The 14,122-nt window shown below is 36.8% G+C and overlaps 1 protein-coding gene across 1 annotated transcript in view; it reads left to right on the top strand.

Moving 5' to 3' along the window:
• LOC107574452 (leucine-rich repeat and fibronectin type III domain-containing protein 1-like protein) overlaps positions 1 to 1,615 on the top strand; it is a 22,854-nt gene extending 21,239 nt beyond the window's left edge. The window contains exon 3 of the mRNA XM_016260888.1: positions 1,381 to 1,615. The gene's annotated coding sequence lies outside the window, so the exon portion shown is untranslated. The remainder of the gene's footprint in view (positions 1 to 1,380) is intronic.
• The last annotated feature ends 12,507 nt before the right edge of the window (positions 1,616 to 14,122 follow it).

Genomic DNA, 14,122 nt, shown 5'->3' on the forward strand with positions numbered 1-14,122 from the left:
GGCCTCACTTGCCTCAATTAAGCTCAGTGTTCATGATTCATCAATAAGAAAGAGACTGGGCAAAAATGGCATCCATGGGAGAGTTCCAAGGCAAAAGCCACTGCTTACCAAAAAGAACACAAAGGCTCGTCTCTCATTTGCCAAAAAATATCTTGATTATCCCCAAGACTTTTGGGCAAATATTCTGTGGACTGATGAGACAAAAGTTGAACTTTTTGGAAGGTGTGTGTCCCATTACATCTGGCATAATACCAACACAGCATTTCATAAAAAGAACATCATACCAACAGTCAAAATTGGTGGTGGTAGTGTGATGATCTGGGGCTGCTTTGGAGCTTCAGGACCTGGACAACTTGCCATAATTGACGGAACCATGAATTCTGCACTCTATCAGAAAATCCTGAAGGAGAATGTCCGGCCATCAGTTTGTGACCTCAAGCTCAAGAGCACTTGGGTTATGTAGCAGGACAATGATCCCAAACACACCAGCAAGTCCACCTCTGAATGGCTCAAGAAAAACTCAATTAAGGTTTTGGAGTGGCCAAATCAAAGTCCGGACTTAAATCCGATTGAGATGCTTAAACAGTCCATTCATGCTCGAAAACCCTCCAATGTGGCTGAATGAAAACAATTCTGCAAAGAAGAGTGGGCCAAAATTCCTCCACAGTGATGTGAAAGACTCATTGCCAGTTATCGCAAACACTTGATTGCAGTTGTTGCTGCAAAGGGTAGCACAACCAGTTATTAGATTTAGGGGGGCAATTACTTTTTCACATAGGGCCAGGCAGGTTTGGACCGCTTTTTTCCCTTAATAAAATAAATCATCATTTAAAAACTGCATTTTGTATTTACTTGCATTATCTTTGTGTAATATTAAAATTTGTTTGATGATCTGAATCTTTTAAGTGTGACAAATATGCAAAAAATAAGGAAGGAAGGGGGCCAACACTTTTTCACACCACTATATATATTGATCCAATGATAGTTGGATAAAGAGAATAATAGACAGACAGATAGAATGATAGATAGAATTATACGTGATAGAACAATGGAGTGATAAATGGATACACAACAATAGATGGATAGATAGAGCAATATACAATGATAGAATAATACATAGAATGATAGATAGAACGATAGCACTCCGACCCTCGATGGCTGCTCTATATACTTCTGTACATGTAAATTCACACTAGTAGTCATTATGCCACAAACGCTGTCAACAGAGCTTAAATTGTATTGAACCGGATCATTCTTGTGAATTCTGTGTTAGCTCCTCGATGACTAGGCAGGATCTGCAGTCTTTTCTTATCTCTTCAGAAGCGTCACGCCTTCTGCCAAAGAGTCTGATCTTGTTTCTCTTGCTCTTGTTTTCTCTAGATATTCATCATTCTCCACCCATTCAATCATGCAAATTGCACCAGTGAGCGGAAACTCAGATGGGACAAAGTAAACAGCATGTCTGTGCTTTCTTCACTTTCATCAATCTGCCCTCCTGCGTCTCCTCCAGCTTTACAGTGTCAGTCGTGACCCTCTCGTCCAGTGAGAACTCAAACCTAAAGGACTCAAAGCAACAAACAGATGGCAGCAGCAGCAGCAACAGTCCCGAATGGGAGCACAAGTATAACTGTTAATTTGAGTTGTTTGGTCACTTTTTATTTTGCCATTTTCTTTTGTAACTGTATATAAATCAATTTAAGATCTTATAGTTTTGTACATGTAATTTTTATGGTGTTTGATTTTTTTTAAATAAAATAAAAGACTGGCTCCATTCTAATGGGTTTGTTTTAGCGTGTGACGTTACTTTTTGGAATTTCTTGTGAATTGATTTACACTCCTGACAGGTAGTTTATTTTCAATTTATAAACAAAACAGTTGCAGACAGTACAACTGTCACTATACATACAATAACTATTTTCAGATGGGCTAAATTTGTCAAAGCTGTATCTTATTTCAAGAAAGTTATTCGTCAGCATTCCCATTCATAATAGTAAGAGTTCTAGCATCCCCCACCAGAGATACATGATCTGTTTGCTACCATGCTTCTAGACACTCAGTTTGAGACCCAATTATCAGCTGAGCCATAAATGTCATGAGACTAATAACAAATTATATTGACAACAAAATATCCATTAAAATATCCATTACATGTATTATTAATATATATTTAAAAAAGATTGTTTGTTTATAAAAATATATTTTATTACATTAAAATATTATTAAATAAAAATTACATTTTTACACACATGTAGCATACATATATGAAGAATACATAAAATTATATATTATACATTTCATATTATGATATATAGTATTATATTATAGAATGAACAAATTAAAATAGAGAATAAAACATATTATAATTTATTATAATACGTAAAGCCACACATTTTTTAAATTATATATTTAAAAATAAATATTGCATTATATTACACTATTGTTAGATAAAAAATAAAACATTTGTAAATATTTACAAATTGTAAAAGAAATAATATATTATATTTAAAATTATGTATTTCTTATATATTATGCAATATTATATAATGTTTACTATAGTGTTTAATTTGAATGCACATATATGTGCATGTTATTATATGTATGTTACTACATTTATTTACACACATATATACACTGAACACTGCCCTTCTGTTAGACATGAGAGCTGAATGATTGTATCTACATTATGCCATAGTTAATGTTTTATCTCTGATGCAAGTGGTGGCTAATGGCAATCTTTTTTTTTTCTCAATACATCTAGAGGGATAAATGGGAAAAGTGAGAGACCATCTTGCTACAGTAAAGGCTGCCTTGGTTGTATAATATCTTGGGTTCTGGGACAACCACCATCAACAGGGGAGCTGCATTCATTACATCCAATTTCCCTTAACTCGGACATAGACATTTTAGTCTTAAAAGTCAATTCTTTCTTCCGACAAAACTTGCACCTCAGAGTTCAGACTTATCTTTTTTAGTCTACCTGACATAAATTGTCCATTAGCGACTGAGTGGCTGAATATGGTCAACCTTATGCACCCCTGTCTCCGTGCGTCTGGAAATCTCACTCCATTTGTATTTCTCGGCACAGAGTCTAGAGACGTGTAATGTCACAACCTACTCAAAGGTGTTTCTGCAAAACATCCTCACACTCCTACGCCGCACAATCACTCAGGGGAATCCTCACTTTGTCAAACCATATGGCCAATTTCCAGGACAGTGTTTCCAGACGCAGTCATGGATTAAACTCCACAGCCGAAGAATATTCTACTGTGAAAATCTGTATTAGTCAACAACTGCATCTAATCTGTGTCCAGGACACATTACGCAGAGGAATTATTATTTGTTCCTTACAGAAAATGACCATGATGAACTGTTTGTTTATTTCATAGCGGTCAAGTCAATGGCTCTGTTCCAAATCCTACTGAGATGCCTTGCTGTCTGCCAGTACATACTGAAGGCTGCTGCATAAACCTTTGTGTTTCAGACAGTTAGCACTCCTCTTCAGTTAGCATCCTGGCATACATCTCTTATTATTTCTGCCATCAGTCATCATAATTAGATTTTTTTTTTTATTGACACTTTGCATTATTAGAAGAAATACAAGTATCTAACTGATTTGCTGGATACAGGCCTTTGAATTTTCATGAACGAAGAGACCTTAAGGCATTGCCAGAATGAACTGTCATATGTTCAGTGAAAACAAATCCAAAATAGCGTATGTGTGCCATATTTGTGTTTGTTATGTATTGTTATGCTTATTAGAGCATTGTGCTCTGCTTTGTGACTGACGGGCTGATCATTAGCTACATGCTAACGCCACTGTCGGTTACAATCAAGTCTCCCATGTGGAGTTTCTGCATGTAAGTGTTTTCTCAGTTGCTTTCTATGAGGTTTCATCTAGGTTAGGATTCTGAGAAAATGGCTCTCTTTTTGGGGAAAAAAAGAAAAAAGAAGTGTGCTTAGTAGTGAACTTCAAATCTTAAAAATATATTTCTTAAAACACTGACGTACACAGTATTTTTAAAGAAGTACACTTATTTTGATGTGTTGACTAACACACTAAAGCACATTTCAGTAGAATTGGCAATCAAGTTTAAATGCATGACAGTTTCAACAGAAATTAGATTAAATGATATTTTAGTTTATTATAAATGCCTGTCAGCGCATTCATCAGTACATTTTAACCATATTTCAAGTGCAATAGAATTATGAAATTACATATATTACATATAAAGTCCTCCCTAAAACAGGCAACGTGTACCACAAGATACATAATCTTTAGTCTCTTGTAGGAGGCACGAGGAATAATTTTTCATCCAATAGTGTTATCATTATCATAGTTGAGGTTGTTTGGAGTATAGGGCTGGACATTCAGAAAATGTAGAAAGTAGGCATACATTAATTTTACTTTTTTCAGCCAAAAAATAAAAATACAAATAAAAAATGCAATACAACTATCAGTATTAATTGTGAACATTGTCATGAGATGTTGAAAAATAAAATTAAGTCATATGTTGTTCGTGTTGTTTTTATCGCATTTTGAAATATGCGTATCCCCTGAGATACATTGCCTGATTAGCATATAAAATATATATATACATAATATAATATCAGAGAACTGGGGTGGGGTGGATGGGGGTTATAAATTGCATCAAGGAGAGCAGATCCCCCTCAGAAGAAATCACATTCCAGGTCCAGGGGCCCTTAGGGAAGAGCCTCATATGCCTTCCTGGATTCTAGGCCCCCTGTACACAGTCCCCTTTCTATTTATTTTGAGTTTAAGAAAATTGTGCAAATGTTAATATTTGCATGTAAAATGGATAATATTACATTTAGTTGACTACATCTTTGGATTTTTAACTAGATTTTTCTCTTGCAGGGTTTCACAGAGCTCGTTTTCTGGTAGAACTGGGGTGTCCAACCCTGCTCCTAGAGGGCCACCATCCTGCAGTGTTTAGCTCCAACCCTGATCAAACACATCTGAAAAATCTGACAAAATTCTCAAGGATTACACAAAAGAATTATATTTTGCTACATAAATTACATTATATGATTGTTTAGGGATGCCACTAAACCGTGAAGGACAGTGGACCTCAAGGTTTGGAATTGCCCTCCCCTGAGGATAAAGATGAGACAGTTAAAAAAAATAAAAATACAAAACATGTCTATGCCTCAATTTTAGTATACTTAGACATGTCATACATGCAGCATATTTTGAATATTCCATATTTGTTTGCATCAAATAAATCATATAATTATTAATGACTTGGGCTGTTTTTAATACCCTAAAAGGGCAACGTGTCCTCGGAGATACAACTCATAAAATCCAAAATCTATCAAACATTACAAAAATAATTCTGAATATGTTTTACTTAAGTTGCGATGACAAAAAAAGTGACATGAAATTATTTTTTTGCTGATCATTTTCCACTCTTGCCTGTTTTAGGGTTAAGTGGGTCAAAACAAAACCTTGAAAGTTCATGTTACTGCATTTGATATTAATTTTAAATTATAATACAATTTAATTTAGTAAACAAATCACATTCATTTGGGTATCTAAAATCAGTTCACACTTATGAATTTGTTTCCCCAATTATTATTTCCGTAATAAGCATGCTAAAGTGTAATTATTTTTTCACAAGGGTCTGTGAAGGCAAAATCAGCAAGGCAGCTCACTATATTAAAATAATAAAATAAAATAACCCAATGTGTTTTGTAAAATTCCATCTACATACGACGCGACCTACCATCTCTTGACATACATAATAATTACATAATTAGATTCCCAAAATGTTATACTTGTAATTAGATTATAGTACATATTAAAATTATCATAATAATATACAGTTACTTTTTTATGGATTAGATGATTACATACTTAGACCATGTCATTGCTGTTTTGGTATTTATTCATGTTTGTTCATGTGATGCAGGGGTTCCCCAAATTTTTGTCAGTCAAACCCTTTTGATCTAAATGTTTTACTTGAAGTCCTTCTGACACTTAAAGTTAATATTTAAATGATTTAACGACACATTTATGTGTATATAGTTATCTAGTGTTGGTTAATGGTCACTGTAACCCGGTTCTATGTTAGATCAATACTATTTTGCCTCCGGGTCATCCTGTGGACCCATCTTCACAAGAGGGACGTGGGCGATAGGAGGGGATGCGTCCGGGCCGACCTCCCAGCCCAGCAGATAATTTCGATATGGTACTGTATGAGGTCCTTGCGACCGTGCAGGGGTGAAAACACATCTGCAAAATCTGCCTGCAACTTGGCTACATCAGTGAGCTGCAGCAGCGAGAGGTGATCTCCCCCAGGACCAGAGCAAGCAGATTGGCTTTGAGAGCTGCTACTGGTCCGAGAACCTCCTCTGCCGAAACGGCCACTGCTAACTCAACCAAGGTCTGCTCCTGCCAGTGTTTCAACAGGTTGAGATGATACATTTGATGTGAATCATGCCTTTCTGTTCGTTTAACCTCATTATCGAGATCCCCTACTCGCCGTGTAACCACAAAAGGTCCTTGCCACTTTGCGAGTAATTTGGAGCTAGATGTTGGAAGTAACACAAGTACTTTATGTCCCGGTGTAAATTGACGTTCTCGCATACCCCTGTTGTACAGCTGACTTTGTTTGTCCTGAGCCTGGCGCAAATTCTCCATAGAGACCCGCTCCAAGGTGTGGAGTTTTTCCCGAAGATCCATGACATACTGAATTTCACTTTGGCTGTTTGAAGGCCCCTCCTCCCAAGCCTCTCTAATGACATCAAACACCCCACGGACCCCATTTACGAACCATGGATTTCAAAGTGCGATTAAATCATTCCACCAAACCATCTGTTTGTGGGTGATAAACGCTGGTGCGGATCGATTTAATGCCCAACAGTTCGTATAATTCGCTTATAGTATGTGACATAAATGCCATGCCCTGATCAGTGAGAATCTTCTTGGGGATTCCCACTTGGGAGATAATGTGAAACCGCCACACTCTTTGCAGAAATGTTGCACAGCGGCACAGCTTCTGGATATCGTGTTGCATAATCCGCCAGAACTAATGCAAAACGATGGCCACGTGCTGAACGTTCTAATGGCCCGATGAGGTCCATACCAATTCTCTCGAAGGGGACCTCCACTAATGGCAACGGATGCAATGATGCTTTTGAAATGGCCGGGGGATTAACCAGCTGGCATTCACGACATGCCGCACACCACCGGCGGACATGCTCGTGAATGCCAGGCCAAAAAAATCGGGCCATGAGACATTCACGTGTTTTGCTTCCCCCAAGTGGCCTGCCATGGGACTACAATGAGCCGCCTGGAAAAGCATTTCCCGACGGCTTTTTGGTACTAATAACTGGGTTGCAGCTTCTCTTGTCTGGGAGTCTTAGGTCACCTGATACAACCTATCTTTTATAATGGAAAAATAGGGATAGGTGAGCAGCTGATCAGGCTGGAGAAGCTGTCCGGCGATGCTGCGGACCCTGTCATACGCATTTTTGTGCATCTCATCCCGAGACTGCTCGAGAGGAAAGTCATCTCGTTCAGGCGGCAATAACTCCACCCTGACTCTCGTTTCCTCTGAGTCAGTCTGAGATGGTCCCGGAACAGCATCCCCTTCCTGAGCCACTGCCTCTCCGCTCCCCAGTCCTGTCTTCCAAAAAACATCCGCACACAAAATCACCAATAATTGTGCAAATGATGGCCAATCCGTACCCAAAATCAGCGGATGGCTAATGTTGTGATTAACCGCCACCTTAATTCTATGCTTTTTCCCGCGGAATTGAATACCTACAGGCACTAACGGGTAGCCAACCACATACCTGTGCACACACCTTACCTTAAACTTGCGGTTCATATCCAATGCCTCTTGCTGCATCAGGCTTTGATGAATAGAGGTTTGGTTACAGCCTCCACCAAAGCCCGATATGTACCCTCCTTAATACTCACAGATATTCTGTACTGCCCGGCGTGATCAGGGGCAGCCCCCGGGGAGCGGGGACCCGGATCAACATTCCCACTTCCATTACAGGACACCAGTCCTGAAAATGCCCCGGATCACCGCACCTCCAGCAGGCTGGCCCAGGCTTTCCCCCCACCCTAGCGACAGAAGGATGGCCAAGAGATTGGCGGAGAGAGGGGGAAGGTGGAAATGGTGCGGCTACACTGGAGGTCTCCGCCACACCCCCTTGTGTCCCCGATCTATTCCCCAAGACCACAGTTCTGCGCTGTAGGGCTTGTGGGGTTGCATTGCCCCATGATCTAGGGGCGGGAGTTGGGTGAAAAAGAGAGGGCAAGGGTTTGGAGAGAGAGAGAGAGAGGTTAGGGAGGGGCATGCCTAACTAGATGATCCTCAGCCAGCAGGATGGCCTGATCCAGCGATGTCGGACAGTGGCACTGGACCCACTCGGACGTCCCGCTGGGCAGCCTCGCAACGAACTGCTCCAGTACCACCAGATTGACCACTTTGCCAACGTCACGTGTCTCGGCCATCAACCACTTGCGTCTCTGAGCTGTTGTGCCATGACAAATGGATGGCCGCTGTCCCCCAGATCCACCGAGCGGAAGTGCCGTCGATGCTGCTCGGGGGAGTGTCCGACTTGTTGTAGAATGGCCCGCTTCAGATCGGCATGGGCCAGGAGGTTCTCCACTGGCAGCTGTTGTGCTGCCACCTGCGCCTCCCCAGACAGCAGCGGGATCAAGCACACCGGCCACTGAGCGCGATCCCACCCACATGCCTCCGCTGTCTTTTCGAAGAGGTCCACGAATGCCTCCGGGTCATCCTGTGGACCCATCTTCGCCAGCGGGACGTGGGCGATAGGAGGGGCTGCGTCCGGGCCGACCTCCTGGCCCAGCAAACTCCGGATGGACCGCCGGTCTTCCTCCTGCGCTTGGACCAGCAGGCGGAAACGATCTTCCTATTCACTCCTGAATACTCCTGAGGTCCATCATCGCCTCATGTTGCGAGTGGTGAAGATCAGCAAGAGATTTTACCAGCTCCGCAAGTGGCATTGATCCAGCTGGCTGCTGCATAGTGGCATGACGACTTCCTCATCCCAGGTTTCGGCACCAGTGTAACCCAGTTCAATGTCAGATCAAGACGAAGAAGTCAGAGATGGTGAGTGAACAAAGCTTTTATTAGCCTTTTAACAAAACAAAAGACAAAACACAAATTCCTGTGAGGCTGCCTGCCGTACACAGTTTCACAAGCCCAGCACCCTGTGGTCCATCAGTCTCTCTCCCCTTCACAGGTGCGCAGGTTGCTATATCAGTCTCCCCACCAATCACTAGAATTAAAGACAGGTGTTAGTCATCATTCACCTGACCTCCGTATCACTACTCGTCTCCTCACTCGTTCCCCTGCTGCAGACTCCACACTACCACGCCCCACTTGCCACATTCACATTGACACAAGTAAACAAATAATATATTTCAAATGTAAAAAAAAAAAAAGTCATATGTCATATGTCATATGTATAGTCTAAAAAACCAACAAAAGTAGTCAGAATACATTAACTAAAATTAGTAATCTAAATTGCTTAACTTAGTACAATTTGCATCATGCAATTTGCAATCAATGACAGATTACAGTTTGTAAGTAATCTACCCAGCATTGCCTCTTGGAAGGTATTTACTAGGTTTTGTGTGGATTATCTCTTTTTTTCAACTAAAAATTATTATTTTCTTTTCTAACTAAAATTAGCTTGTCTAGGTTCTGCATATTAGGTTGTATAAATATTTAAATATTTAATGTAGCTCTGTATTCATGTTGGTTTTTCGTGAATTCAGTCTGCTTATTCACCCAATAAAAAGTGAAATAAAAATAACAAAGCAAATAGGGGCAAAGGAAGATGCTGGGCAGAGGAAATCCATAATTCAAGAGGCTGAGAAGCATCCATAAACAGCCCTGCCTGTCCCAGTGCATTTTTCCATGAACAATTGCTGGAATAATCGCACCTCATAAGCCAAGATCACAGAGGAGGCTGATGCAAACCAGACAAATGCATATCAATAATTAGTGCTGGTCGGGAAGTCCAGCCGAGACAGAACAGGACACTGCTTTTATCTAGCAGCAGGAGGAGGGGCACTAAAATGATAGTCATGGATTTGTGTCACGCACAGCATACTGAATCATTTGAACAGTATGGAAAGGTAGATATGAATGGTATAATATACAGCATAGAAGGGAAGAGAGGGAAACAGTGTAAGAAAAATAAAAATGGGAGATTGTCTGGTTAATTTAGTATGATTAAATTAAAAAAATATATTATTTTAAAAAATTTATAACATTTACATTTATTATGATTGCATTTTTATTAAAAATCAAATAATTATATTTGTTTATTTGTCCATATTCTTTCATTTATTTATTTATAAATCTGTGAACAGTAATACACAGTATGGAATGGCAGAAAGGGATTATTCATTCATTTATTCATTCATTCATTCCTATACATGCATGCATTATGGAAGGAAAGAGAAGGAAACAGTGCGATAGATAAAAATGAAAGTTGTCAGTTTAATTTGGTCTGATTAATTAAAATGTATTATAAAAACAAAAAAAACACAAAATAATTAATTTAGTATTATTGCATTTTTTAATTAAAATGCAATTATTTACATTTGTATTTTATTTATATATTTGATCAATTTATTTATTTATATATGAACTTTATAATATGGAAGGGAAGGGATGGTCTCATTTATTTATTTTATTTTATTTTATGAAAAGTATAATATACAGTATGGAAGGGAAGAGAGGTAAACAGTGAAACAAATAAAATGAAAGGTTTTCAGTTTAATTTAGTGTAATTTTAATTTGTAATTTTTTTGTAATTATTATTATTATTATTATTATTACTACAATACATACTTATTTATTCCTATATTTGCTCAAATTAAATTAAAATGTGTATTTATTTTGCATTAATTTTAATTGCATTTTATTTGTTAAAAAATATTTGTTTGTTCATAAGTTTGTTTGTTTTTTTATATATACAGTACATCAAACAAAACAATATGGAAGGGAAAAGAAAAAAGGGATTAGAAAGATAAAAATAAAAGGTTGTCAGATTTAGTGTAATTAAAACATGTACACAACACACACAAACACACACACACAATGACTTTTTTTCCAGCAAATAATGATGTAGGCTGTTAATTATTATTAATTTGGTTACTTAATCACCATATCATATAATTAATGTGGTTCCCTTTATAAAGGGTTTATAAAGTTGTTAATAAATTGCTAATAACCCACTTACAAATGCATTATAAATCATTGATAAGTAGTTATAAATGCATGAGTAAAAGGGTGATTTTAATGCAATACCTGCCAAATAGTGAGCCATTTTTTAACTTACATGTTATAAATGCTTAACAAATATATTTATAAATACTTATTTCACTCAAAACCAGATTCCTGATTTATTTCATGATGCAGCAAGTGTGTTGTATTTATGGTTTTCTCATTTATATCTCCTGACTTGTGTCACTTTTCTTACAATGTTTCTTACCAGAATCTACTCTGTACCTTACCCATGATTCTCCGCAAAAGTTCATGATGCCTATCCACAGCAATGATTAGAAACCAATATATTTTGTTTAGCAAGATGAAATTATCATCTTGATTTTTATTTTGAGGAAAAATTATTGGAAAATTCCAATATTACCTGTGAACCTTAATGTAATGAGCCATTTATTAATGATTTATAAACGTTAATAACTTGTGAAAGTGAACCTTAATGTGACGTGAACATCTGTGAACCAGTTATTAATGAGTTATAAACGTTAATAACGCCTACAAATGAACCATAATGTAAAGTGATCACCTGTGAACCATTTATTAATGATCTATAAACATTAGTAACCTGTGAAAGTGAACTTTAATGTAAAGTGAACACATGTGAACCATTTATTAATGAGCTATAAACGTTAATAACCTGCAAAAGTGAACCTTAATGTAAAGTGAACATCTGTGAACCATTTGTTAAAGAGCTATAAACGTTAATAACCTGCAAAAGTGAACCTTAATGTAAAGTGAACATCTGTAAACCATTTATTAATGATCTATAAGCGTTAGTAACCTGAAAAAGTGAACCTTAATGTAAAGTGAACACCTGTGAACCATATATTAATTAATTATAAACTTTAGTAACCTGAGAAAGCGACCCTTAAAAGTGAACACCTGTGAACCATTTATTAATGAGTTATGAACATCATTAACCTGTGAAAGTGAACTTTAAAGTAAAGTGGACACACTAATCATTTATTAATTATTAATGCACACACATAAGGTTTTTTTCTCTGTTAAATGCGGTTATATATTTGTATGGTAATGAATCAATTCAACTTGAAAACCGATTACACATATAAACACTTGAACAATATACTCTGCAGTGTCACTTCACAGTTAGCTGACCCGTAAAATGAATAAACACTATGTGAGATTATAATTTCGCTTCAGAGCACGTTGGAACAATCCTAACAGCATGACTTCTTTGAAAACGTGACTTTACATCGGATGCTCGCTAGCGCCATTCACAGGCTTTGGTGACACACAGTCAACTACAGACACACAGGCTTTGGTGATGTGATACTTTTTTTTATTTCCAAAATGTAACAGTGCATAATAAATAAATAAGTAAATATGTAAATAAATAAATAATAAAAAAAAATCACAAATTTTCACACCAGAAAGGATCAGAAATTGTATAACAACATAATTTACATGAATGTTCACAGATTTCTAATGTTTCTACATATTATTATAAGATGTAATATATAATATATTTATATCATGTCTTATTTAGTTTTGTGTTTGTTTGTTTGCTTAGTGATTCTTTTTTATATCATTGCATTCTGTTGTATTTTGTTCCTTTCTCATTTTGTCTATTATATTCATACAGTATCGAGTAGTAGAGTTTTAGTATTTGGTTGTCTAAATTTGTTTTTATGGGAATGGTTTGTTGTCCTACATTTCCCACTTCGGTAATCTTCTTAATAAACATAGTAGGTACCGCTGCATCTGAATCCTGCTTCCTCAGTGCCCTTCAATACAATCTGTGACAAATACGTTTTTTTTTAGAAGTATATAGCTACTACTAATAAAAATAATTTTAATTGCATGTAATGCATTTTTATTATATTATTTCAGGATCACATCACCAAAGTCTATGTGTCTGTAGTTATTTTGTAGTTGATTTTGCATTTATCAAATATTTTTGTTGTACAGATTTGATGCTTAGATATAATGTGAGTTTACTTTTACAAGCCACTTTTTTTTAAATGAAGTTATGCTCAGCAATGTTCCAGTGTGCTGTAAAAGAAAAGATTAATCTTTTAAAGTTGAAAGTTGTTTGCTTAAACAACGATACAATTTATTTTACCAGAAAATACAAACTTTTTTTCTGTGTGCAATAATAATCAATCTATAAATAAATAAATAATTATTGTGTCAATTTTACATTAAAGTTCACTTTGACTGGTTACTAATGTTTAATACTCATTAATAAATGGTTAACAGGTGTTCACTTTACATTAAGGTTCGCTTTCACAGGTTACTAAGGTTTATAGATCATTAATAAATGGTTCATAGGTGTTCACTTTACATTAAGGTTCACTTTTACAGGTTACTAACGTTTGTAATTAATTAATAAATGGTTCACAGGTGTTCACTTTACAGTAAGGTTCGCTTTCACATGTTACTAATGTTTGTAACTCATTAATAAATGATTCACAGGTGTTCAGTTTACATTAAGGTTCACTTTTGCAGGTTATTAACGTTTAAAACTCATTAATGACTGATTCACAGATGTTCACTTTACATTAAGGTTTGCTTTCACATGTTACTAATGTTTTTAACTCATTAATAAATGGCTCACAGGTGTTCACTTTACATTAAGGTATACTTTTGCAGGTTATTAACGTTTATAGATCATTAATAACTGGTTCACAGATGTTCACGCTACATTAAGGTGCACTTTCACAGGTTATTAATGTTTATAAATCGTTAATTAATGGTTCATTACATTAAAGTTCACAGGTAATATTGGAATTAACATTTTCAATATTAATATCTCATCAAGTCATGGTTGTGCTTGTATGATTTTCACCCAAAAATAAAAA

This window comes from Sinocyclocheilus grahami, unplaced genomic scaffold (genome assembly GCF_001515645.1).
Source record: "Sinocyclocheilus grahami isolate Dianchi unplaced genomic scaffold, SAMN03320097.WGS_v1.1 scaffold2234.1, whole genome shotgun sequence".
In the NCBI taxonomy this organism is placed as follows: Eukaryota; Metazoa; Chordata; class Actinopteri; order Cypriniformes; family Cyprinidae; genus Sinocyclocheilus; species Sinocyclocheilus grahami.